This window comes from Arachis ipaensis, chromosome B08 (genome assembly GCF_000816755.2).
Source record: "Arachis ipaensis cultivar K30076 chromosome B08, Araip1.1, whole genome shotgun sequence".
Taxonomy (NCBI): domain Eukaryota; kingdom Viridiplantae; phylum Streptophyta; class Magnoliopsida; order Fabales; family Fabaceae; genus Arachis; species Arachis ipaensis.
In genome coordinates this window covers 124,563,838-124,575,187 of record NC_029792.2, presented here as the reverse complement: position 1 = coordinate 124,575,187, position 11,350 = coordinate 124,563,838, and the positions used below count along the sequence as shown (strand labels likewise).

The window sequence follows — 11,350 nt, the reverse complement described above, 5'->3', positions numbered from 1 at the left end:
TTTAATAGAATCAAATAAAATAAATAAAAAATGCATTCAAGAACATGCAACCTAAACATTTGTTAATAATTTAAAATTTAAAATATTTTTAGTTTCAAATTTCGAAACTAATAATTTCATTAATAATTAATTACAAATGATGGCAACCTAATTAAATCTCAATTTAATATTCTGGTTAATCGTGAAAATAGAGAATAAAAAAAACATTACCAATTATAAAATGGTAAGAATAAGGCTTTTTTCTAGATAGAGAAAATTGAGATTGTTTTAGGTGATATTAAAAAATAAACAAGTGTAATAGCCGTTTCATGCACGTGATAAGGTTGAAATTATAATTTTAAATTCTTTTGTTAAGATTAATTTGAATTATAATAATTTGATTAATAAAAATGTAACATATTATGTATTGTTTATTTTTTCTTAATCTAGTATTAAATGTATTAACTCTTAAATAGTTATTAATTAGTTTTAGTAATTTACTTTTTTCAATAAATCAAACATATATACTCAATGTGACCATAAATAATCTAGTAATACTTAGACCCACCAACAATTTTTTATATGTTGTTTTACTGTCAATTAAGAACATATCAAAATCAGCTCAATAATAAACTATTAGAGAATTTTAATGCACAAAATTCTCTAATAAACAATAAATAATTTAAACCCACTAAAAAATAATTCAACACTTTTCTTTGATACCTGCAAAACATATACTTGAAATAATATTATATCAATGTTAGTATACAGTTTTACAATCATCGACCGTATTTACTATACGTGGCTCCTTCTTAAAAGTTATTCTACATACGTGTGCAGTCGAAAGATAAATTACTGGACTTTATTTTATTTTTCTGAATTACTATAATTATGTATTATTCATTAAATGCTACTTGTAATATAATTGTAATATTGTAATATAATTATAATAAAGATATTTTTCTAAAATAAATTTAGAAGAGAGAATAGTGTTTTCATTTTGGAGGAAAAATAAATTCTGTTTTGTCATTTTTATGTATAGAAGATTAGACAATAATAAACTTTTGACTAAATTAATTTTGTATTTGTTGTATTCAAATTAAATAAGTAATAAGTTATATTATTTTAATTTATTCCTTAAATTTATATATCATTTTAGAATCGATAATATAATAGATGGCGAGAAAGAGAAAGATAAACATTTTAGATCTTAGGTTGTTTCATTTGGATGTTGTAATGTGGGTATCACGTTATTTTACTTATTCTACCCTATGGACCTTTTTGTAACTTTATTTCAGTATCAATAGAATTTTACTACCTTTTAGTAATAAATTAAAATCCAAAATAAAATTGAAAAAAAAGTAAAGAATATAAAATTATTGATTGAAATTTTATTTTATTTTTTTTATTATAATATGTATTTTTATTTAATATACCAACACCGTACAAAATTAATCGTAGATTTAGATTTTAGAAGAATAAACGTATAAGTAACAAATAATCTATTTTATCATGCATATTATAATTAATGAATTAAACTAACTGATATAATGAATTATAATTAATTAAGTGGTATAAATTATATGATATTTAAAAAAATAAAATGAATAAGAAGAAAATAAAAAGAAATAGAAGAGATAAAAGACTACTGTAACACCCTAACTACCAAAGCTCACGCTTCCGGCTGCGCAACTCTGATAGCTCGGACATTACGACGACACTTATACTATTTTATACTAATATATGAGCCTGTTTAAAACTTTAGACCGCAATACCGCTCCCAAAATACTTTCGTTCGATAACATACATCCATAGATACCATACAACTTACAACAACTTATAAAGGATACATCCATATATATACATAGATATATATATCATATTACAAGCATTAACCAATACAATCCCTAACCCTCTTACAGAATATATCAAGATACAGGCGAGGGTACAATAAATAATCTAAAGCAATACAGAGCATCTCAACAACAACTAAATAAACTCTTCGTGACTTCTGCGCCCATATCCTGAAAGGGGAAAAATGTAGGGGGGGTGAGAACATCATCCTCGAAAGGGTTCTCAGTAGAGGGTTTTTGGGAATTACTGTAATAGGATACGTGGAGATAAACCGTACCAGTGATTAATAACCGTCTTATGCCTCTTTTCAAAAATAAAGGTTTACAGTAAAAGAGAAATCTGAAATCCTTTTCTGAAAGAGGAGACTGTTCATTTAAAACAATATTCAAAAGCCTTTCAAAAGGTTTATCCATGCTGAACCAAATTAGCCTTTCATACATTCCCAAACCATAACCACAAAACCGAAACCAACCATCGGTCCATCTCAATTCAACCACGGCCCTAGGCCTAAACAATCCATCCAACAATCAATCACCACAATCCAACAGAGTCCCAGTTGCAAACACAGATAGGAAGTTCAAGCACAAGCAAACAATTACAGCAAGTAGAATAAGCAGCAGTTAATCTCAAGTAATCACATAGGCAAACCAAGTACAATATGCACACGCAAACAATGTCACATAGATGCATATGATGCATGCCTGTCCTAGTGGTTGATGATATCATCTGTCGGTTATAGAGCCAACCCGACAAGTCCTGGTAGCTAACCATTGGACTGTCCCTCTGTCGTGTCTCCCCAACTCGAGTTATACTCAATATAAACTTGATCATAATCATGATCCATATCCATCACCCTCACTGGTGAATATTTATGGGGGTGAGCTCATCCGGGGCTTTCATAGTGCCCGGCCACCCTGACGACATAGGGTCAAAAGAGCTTCGAGTCTCAACCTGGAGGACGTGGTGGCTAGCCACTGCTTTCTCCCAGGGAAACTCTTATCTCCGATAGTGGAAGTGCAACATTCACATTATCAATGATTCAGCATATACATGCATTCAATCTCATCCATGGATCAACATCTATCTCAGTCGTCCGGCTCACGGTTCAGTCCAGAACCAGCCAATATTCATATCATATACAGCCATTCCGGCTCACGGTTCAATCCAGAACCAACCAATATTTATAATCATACACAGCCATTCCGGCTCACAACAAAACAGCACTTCCACATTCAACATCATCAATTCATAAAATCGGCATTTAAGCCATAAATCACTTTTTCCCAAATCATTTCACTTTGAAATCAAGTTTCAACTCTTTTCAGCCTTGGCTTTAAAGATCTCATTTCTCAAATCATCTCGGGCTCATAAGCCACTTTTACTCAAGGTAAATTCCCCTTTTAAAACCATGCCACTCTCGGCATCCTCTTTTCAAAACTTCCATAACCATGAAAAGTTAAAGATTCATTTTGAAACATTCAAAATCATCCATCCAACAATGGGATTTTATAACAAAATTTCTCGGCAAGGTCCCAAGTCCTTAGGGGAGAATAGCATAACTCATTTCGCCAAATTCATTTAAAATCATTAAAACCTTGGCTTTTTGATTTGAGTAATAAAATAGGATCTAAGCTAAACCGAGTCACGTAATCATTTTCTTCTTTCAAGCCGTTTCCTTTACTTAGGCAAAACCAACTTCAACCCCCATGATAAATTCTAGAACGTTTCAACTGTTCAAAATTGTTTTAGTCTTGCAAGAATTCAGAGTTCAAAGAGTACTTAAAACATTTCCCAAAACATTTCAAAATGAAACTTGTCAATAGACATTTAGGTTCTTTCAACATCATTGAAACTCCTCTAATTGAAACCCTCAAGTCAAATTCAAAGGCATTGCCCTTGTCACATTTAAAACAGCTTTAAAACATAAGTTTCATCTAAATAACTTTCTCATGAAAAAGATACAATGCCTTTCTTAAGAAGCAAGACTAAATCACAATTCCCTCTTTAATAATTCATTTCAAAAGCATGAATCATCCTTTTCTTGATATTTCAACTAAAATAGTAGAAGCCTTCAGCTCATCATTTTTCCCAGACAACATTTCAATAAAGACTCGAATTTTATAGAAATTTCGGCAGCATCTCCCCTAAATCAAAACCATTCCACAATCTTTTCCAACAGCCCAGAATCCAAAATCAATTCAAAGGCAAGCCAAAATCCAACAGTTAATCTCAATACCATATTTCAAGAAAACCGTTTCAAAAATCAAATCATTATCAGCCGAATAAACTCATTTCTAAAGTTTCAAAGAAATGGTTCAGTAACAATCATTTGTAAGACCCAGAAATTTTAAATAAATCTTATTATGAATTAATTTCAATTCATCTATTCATTAGAAATTCTATTTTCAGAAATTATTTTATTAAAGCTAATTAAATCAAAAATTAAATCAGGTTTTGATAATTAATTAGAATTTTACCTAATTTTATAATTATTGAATTATTTTCTATATTTAAATTATAAAATTAGTAGTTATGGAATGACAAGAATTTTTATGTGATTTAATTCAAATAATTGATATTTCTATGATTTAATACTTTAAGTTTTAGGAATAAAGAAAATAGATCTTATTATCTTATAAATTCAACTAAAGAATTTGATTTCAAATCAATTAGTATTTTAATACAACAAATAATATTTTAAAATAATTTTGAAGATTAAATTAGATTTTAAATTAACACTCTATACCCTAATTTGATTAAAATTAACCAAATCCAAATTAATCCCAAAATCCCCAATTTTATACACAAACCCTAACCTTAATTTTACCCTAATCCTTACCCACACTCACCGCCACTCATTAGCACTCACCCTATTCCCCTTTTCCCCAAACACATACACAGCAGGCACAGAGAAAGAAAGAAACGGCAGAAAGAAAAGGGAGAAAACGGGGAAGAAAAAGAGGGAGAGCAGAAGGGGGATTGGTTACTATAAGAGCTGTTGCTGAGGTTGTTTGTGCCAGGGATTGTTTATCGCGAGTTGCTCTGTCGGAGCAACCATTCCACTACTGCCACCTTTGCTCTGAGCCGTTAATTGTAGCGAGTATTGTTGTCATGGCGGCTGCTCGGTTTAGTCGCTCCTCTTTAGCATGGTAAGCTATTCCTTATTTCAATTTCGAACTCTGTCAGTCGTCGCTGTTCTATTATATGTTAAGACTCTCCGACGTTAATGCTTTAGGATCGAGGTCCGGTTGCTGCACGTTGGTGAATTTAAGTTGCTGTTATGGGTGCGGACACCATGGAGCTGTGATTGCGATTGTTACCAATGTCGGGCCGAGAGGAAAAGAGTTCCGGTGACGTGTTTGGTCTATAGTTTCGACTTATTGAGGTAGGGGTTTTTCCTAAAATCTACTTTATATTACAGAGTTGTTATGAATAGATATTAATGTGAGAAACATATGTCTGTGATTATAATTGTCTTATAAATGTGGTTGTTTGCTGGACTGAATGATTGGCTACTTGATTGCTTGAGTAGTTTGTGATTGCTGAAAAGAAATTAGTTTGAAAAGTTTAGTTGATTATTATGAAAAATGGCTTTCTTGATTTTGAAGCTACTTTTGATAATGTGAACGAATCGGCTTTGGAAATGATTTGGAATATGAAATTGAATTGATTTCGGAAACGGTTTAATTTTGAGTTAGTCTAATTTTATAAATGATTTAGTATTTGAGCTGGTTTGGTTTTAAAAAGAGATTTATTATTGGCATTTATTCGCTTTGAAAATAAATTGATATTGGGGTTGGTTGAATTTTGGAAGATGATTGAGATTTGGAAATAGTTGAGAAAATGTTTGAGAAATGTTTGGATGGAACCCGAAAAGGGTGGCATAATCCGAGTTTTAGAGGAGATGCTGCCAGAATTTTATAAAATTGGAAGTTTTGTTTGAAGTAATTGTTTAAAAAGATTTAGTTCTTAAACGTTATATGTTTAAAGTTGATTTATTTAGAAAAGAAAGAATTATATTTTGGATTGAGATTGTTGATTAAGGGAAAAAAAGAATGATGAGGATGGATTTGAAATATGATTTTTGAATGAATTTGGAAATGGGATATGGATTGACGAATGATGATGATATTGATGAATGTGAATGAATTATTTATGTGGCTTATGAATTTGAAATATCTGAGATACGAGGTTCCCTGGATTAAGTGCCGTGGCTTGCCACCACGTGTACCAGGTTGAAAACTCGATACTCTGTTGACCCTACGACGTAAGTGTGACCGGGCACTATATAAATTCCCGGGAATGTTACCCCCATTGAGCAATATTGATTATTTGAGAAAAAGCTATGCATAGACTCTTGGGGATGCACGTCGGGGGACAGTCTAAGGACAATTCAGACTTGTCGGGTTGGCTGGATAACCGACAGATGAGCCTCATCAGCCATAGGACAGGCATGCATTTGTATGCTTTGCTTGGGTTTGAATTAGTTTTGGTTTGCCTAATTGCTAAACTGTTCTTAACTGCTACTTGAACTATTTGCTGTAACTGCTTCCTACTTGTGCTTTCCTTGTCTGTCTTACCTGTGTTTGTCCTGGCGTGTTACATTTGAGAATGGACTTTGGTGCTGAATGAATGACTGTGTTGTTTGATTGCATGGTTGGTTTCTGATTGAGATTTGCTTATGAGAAAGGAAAGACTTTGGATTTATGAAAATATTAAACATTGTTTCTTTGAAAAGGTTTTGAACGATTAGCTATTGGATTTTTAAAAAGGGTTCATAAGGCAATGATAATCATAGAATCTGAAAATAGTTTTCTTATTGAATATCTTCTTATGACAACTTTGAAACTCCGTGGTGAGACCGTGTGGTTAGGTTCTCACCCCCCTACAGCTTTACCTTTTTCAGGAACCAGATGAAGAAGCATTAAGAAGAGTTATACTACGTTTGGTTTATATGTTGTTGTATTAATTAGATTATTTTCTTCCCTCGTCTTTGTTATTACAAGTTTGTAAGAGAGATAGGAATTGTATGTTTTATACGTATATTATATTGAATTATTATATGAGGAGTCTTGTATATGAATCTATGCCTACTTGTAATTTTCTGAAAAAAAAAGTATCTATTTCCAGTTTTCAAAGAAATCAGCGATACAGTATCGAGTTATAGGCTCCTATTCTAATATTTAGTATGTAAAGTAGTCGTAATACTCCTTGCTATCAGAGTAACGCAGCCGGAAGCGTGATTTCTGATAGTGAGGGTGTGACATTATTCATCAAAAACCAGATCATTTAAGGCAAGCCAGGCTGAATTCAAGAGTGGATTCTACTTTTCACATTCTCAATAAAATTAACTCAATTCAATTCTCAACGGATTAAACTCGATCTCAAAGCTTTAAAAAATCAACTTGAAAAGCATTTCATTTCACAAAACCACACAACAATTCAACCAACAGACGTTCATAATCAACCAAGGCAAATCAAGCCATACATAAGGCCGATACAATCACCAAATACACATTCTTTTACATCAGTATCCATATGTAATAATTTCAATATATAAGAATATAGTTTTTGGAAAGCGCCCCTACCTCAAAATGCAAATTCCATAATCCAAACGTCTCACAGAGTCCTTTCCGCCTCAACCCGAACTGACGGCAACCAAAACCTCAGCTCCCAGCCACTTTCGCAATAACCATAGTAACACTAATTGCAACATATAATAATCAGGACTCGACCCCCACGTTACCCAAAACTCATTCATTAACCAAACACAAACGAATACTAACGCGAGGCTTTTTGAAACATAATTTCTTACCGAATAACATAATGGGGCAGCTGCGATTTTGAACCAGCCCGGCAACAGCTCCGGCGGCGGCCAGAAACTTCGGTGGATCAACTATAAAAACCACGCAGCGTTAAACCTTCTCGAAATCCAAAAAGGCAGAAACCTCAACTAAAATCCTTACCGGCAAACTTTTCCGGCGACAGCAGCAGGGTCTCAAGTGGCAGAAGCTCAGCCCGGAGCTCCGGCGGCAATTCCGGAAGTCACAGAACCACTCCCAGCGGCCAAAATCACAGAGATGCAGCTCCCTTCTCCGACAGCGACACCTGCGGTGGTGGCTGGTGCAAAAGCTCACAACGCAAGTAGCAACGGCGGCCTGAACCTCTTCCTTTCCTTCAGACCAGATCGGGCGGATCTCCAGCAGTGGCGGCACAGGAACGGCGGCGGCAGTTCGAGGCGACGGCGACAGCACACGGAGGCCAGCTTCGCGCGGTGCGTCGCACTCCTCCTCGCACGATTCCGACAGCAGCTCGTGGCTGGGCCAAACGGCGGCGAGTTGAACGCGGATTCTGGGCTGCGCAGCAGCTTCTACGGCGCTTCTCCTGGACGACCGTGGCGGCGCGATCCTAGTTCTGGGTCTTATATTCTACCCACCTTACAAAAATTTTCGTCTTTGAAAATTGATACAAAACGAAAGAAATTTCATAACAGTTCACCCTTGAACACATTTAAGGAAGAAGCAAAAATATCTCAAAATATAAACATATATATGATTTTTCAAGTACTTGGATAGCATATGGATAACGATACAAAGGTAGGAGTGTGATTGCAAAGCAAACGTTACAAGATAGGCTCAATGCACAAGGTCATATGATCTCAAAGCTTTACAAAAACTTGAGGTGCCAAAATAGAGTGCAAATCAAGATAGGCGTTCACAAAGCAAAGTGGTAATTAGCGTGGTAAAAGGCTGCAAAGCATGTTGGTATTTAAACAGCGGCATAACGTTCACTGACAATTCTCGCTCCCACTTCAGAACTTCAATTTCCCAACTCCACCAATCATTTTACAACCTCATAGCCAATCATAAGCCTAACAACTGCAAACCCGTTCGCAAGGAACAGAACACCCACAACTCTTAACGTTGTACACCTACCGCTTCAACTTCCGTATACACATATCACGTCTTAAAGAACGAACGCATCGCGTTACTACGTCTACAAGTCGCACGTGATATCAAAACAATTCTCGAGTCTACTCAGAAGGATACAAGATCTAGAACGGAGAAACAATTATCAAGGGTACTACTCATAGATTTGAGGGAATGTATCCAATTCCAGATAAATAAGGATGTCCAAGCAAAGAAGTTTGCTAGAAATAAATCGATTGACAACTCCAAAGATAACCCTTGGATCCAAGAAATTCAATAGGACCAATAAGAAGAGAACCAGCGCCTTAGTTCGAAACAAATTCAAGTTGAGTCGAAGAAGTAGAAGGTTTACAGAAAAGAATATCAAACCCAAGACAAAGCTCACAGAACTCAAGAGCACGATTACAAATACTTTCAAATACATTGTTCATGAAAAAGTCAAAAACTTACGAAAAAATCACTTTGCAGTCTAGAAGAAAAGTTGAGCAACAAACTGTAGAACCTATGCACAATTACTCAAGAGGGGGGGGGGGGGAATTGAGTATTGCAACAACAATGAATCTTTTTGCGAAAGTTAAAGACAATATACAAAAGTGTTATTGTACTAGTATTTTTCCAAGAGCTTAACTCAATTGCTAAGCATTTATAAGGAGCTTTTACTTTCCAATAGACACCAACTCAAATAAATTGATCAAGCTTTTCACCAATCGGACTTAAGCTATTCCTTAAGTACTTACGAAGCTACTTTTCGATCACAATTTATTTGCTCAAAGGTAAAAGACAAAAATATTGAAGAGATGAGTTTGGAGAGATGCAAACGCTATTTAGAGTGGTTCGGCACAATCCTTGTCCTACGTCCACTTTCTTTCTCAATCGCTATTGAGAAGTTCCACTATTGCCAAGCTTCAAGGTACTCGCGCAAAACCTTTTACAATCCGAGTCCTTAGTTTCTAACACCTCACGGTATATGATCACCACTCGTATACTAACCCACTCCACTTAGAGATTCCTTCTCTAAGATTTGCCTTGAGTGCCTTGAGTACTTGTTGAATGTTGGTTGATTTTTCAATATGCTTGTTCATTCAAGTTGTTTGTTGGTTTGTCTTTCATGTCGTTTGTTGGTTTGTCATTCATCAAAACCTACGAATACAAACTTCGCATACAAGCAACATGATTTACACAAACATTTTTCAAGAGAGTAGCAAAAGCATAAATGTGGCTTTACTTCAATACAATTTCATGTTGAAGTAGATCATGTAGAGTTTTAAAAACAAAATGCACACAAGTTTGGCTAAGAGCTAAAATATTTTCTCAAATATTTTAGAAAGATAATTAGGTGTTCAGCCTAACCAAAAGAAGTTCATAAAAACTCGGAAGTAATCAAATGCTTGTCCAAAATTCTCAAAGTTTCATATTCAAACAAGCGTGTATAATATTTATAGCAAGTACGAAAGAGAAAGTTAAACTCTTTTTAGAAAAGAAACTCCGAAGTAAAAATTTGCTTACAATTTGGTAAAGGAAATAAGTGGTGCGTCACAAACAAACCGATTTCCACTAAACAATGAAGCTTTCCAAAACTTCATTTAAAACAACGTATGCCAACTTTAAATTAACTTCGTCAAAATTGAGCAATGGTTTCAATCTCAATCAAATAACAGAAAATAAATTAGTATTCTTCCAAAGAGAATTCAAAACTTCTTTTAAAAGTTCAAAACAAGACTCCAAAAGTGTTCTTGAAATCACCATCTCAGAAGAACATTCAAGAAGTTTAAGATGTACTAAAAATGAGTCAAGCCATGCAAGAAAGGATCTTAAACCAAGATAGCTCAAACAAGATCCACTAGGCAGGAGACATCAACAAGCTTCAATTGATTCAAAAGAATACAAAAGTCATAGGAAAAGATAACTCAATCATTAGTAAATTTCCAAGGATAAATCTTTGACTAAAAACTCTTGTAAAGACAATGAGAGGATAAACGATGCACTATTTTGAAACGAATCAAACTGACTCATATAAGAATGAGATTCACCAGAGAAAGGAAAGCTGAGATTGATTATAGTGCTCCCAAAAGGTAGATGTATAATTAAAAATAGAATTGCGTATGACATTCATAGAGGTGAAAAGCTTAAGAAGGAGCGAGTCCGTTCATAAGAAGAAAGCTATGAATCCAACATTTTCAAAAGAACAATAATGGCATAAACCATGTAGTATGCTAAACTAGACTCAATTCAAAATAAGTTAAGTGGAGCTTATCAAACGAAACTCAACCGGAATAAAAGCGAAAAATCCATTTCTTTCCGAAATTCTGAAAAATACCCAAATACATAATCAAATGAAGATGTGCACTGGAGCTATAGTAGAATTACTAGAAAGTCAATTTACTTTTAAAGTAAGTGCAGTCCCGTAAACCAGTAAAAGTACAGGCGAGGTATTAAAATGAGTAGTTGTTAAACTGTGTAAGAAATCTTCAAAATTTCACATATAGATAAGAATACATCTATTCAACAGTAATTTTCATAAAAATCTCAAAATTGGCTGTGATCACTATCAAATAAGAGAAAAACTGAATCAACAATTTCTCTAAGAA

At 34.2% G+C, this 11,350-nt stretch overlaps 1 long non-coding RNA gene across 1 annotated transcript; it reads left to right on the top strand.

The window, feature by feature from the left end:
• On the top strand, window positions 4,847–6,794 carry LOC107612535. Its single transcript, XR_001613798.2, has 3 exons — window positions 4,847–4,982; window positions 5,069–5,218; window positions 6,740–6,794. It is a non-coding gene; the product is annotated as an uncharacterized LOC107612535 (long non-coding RNA).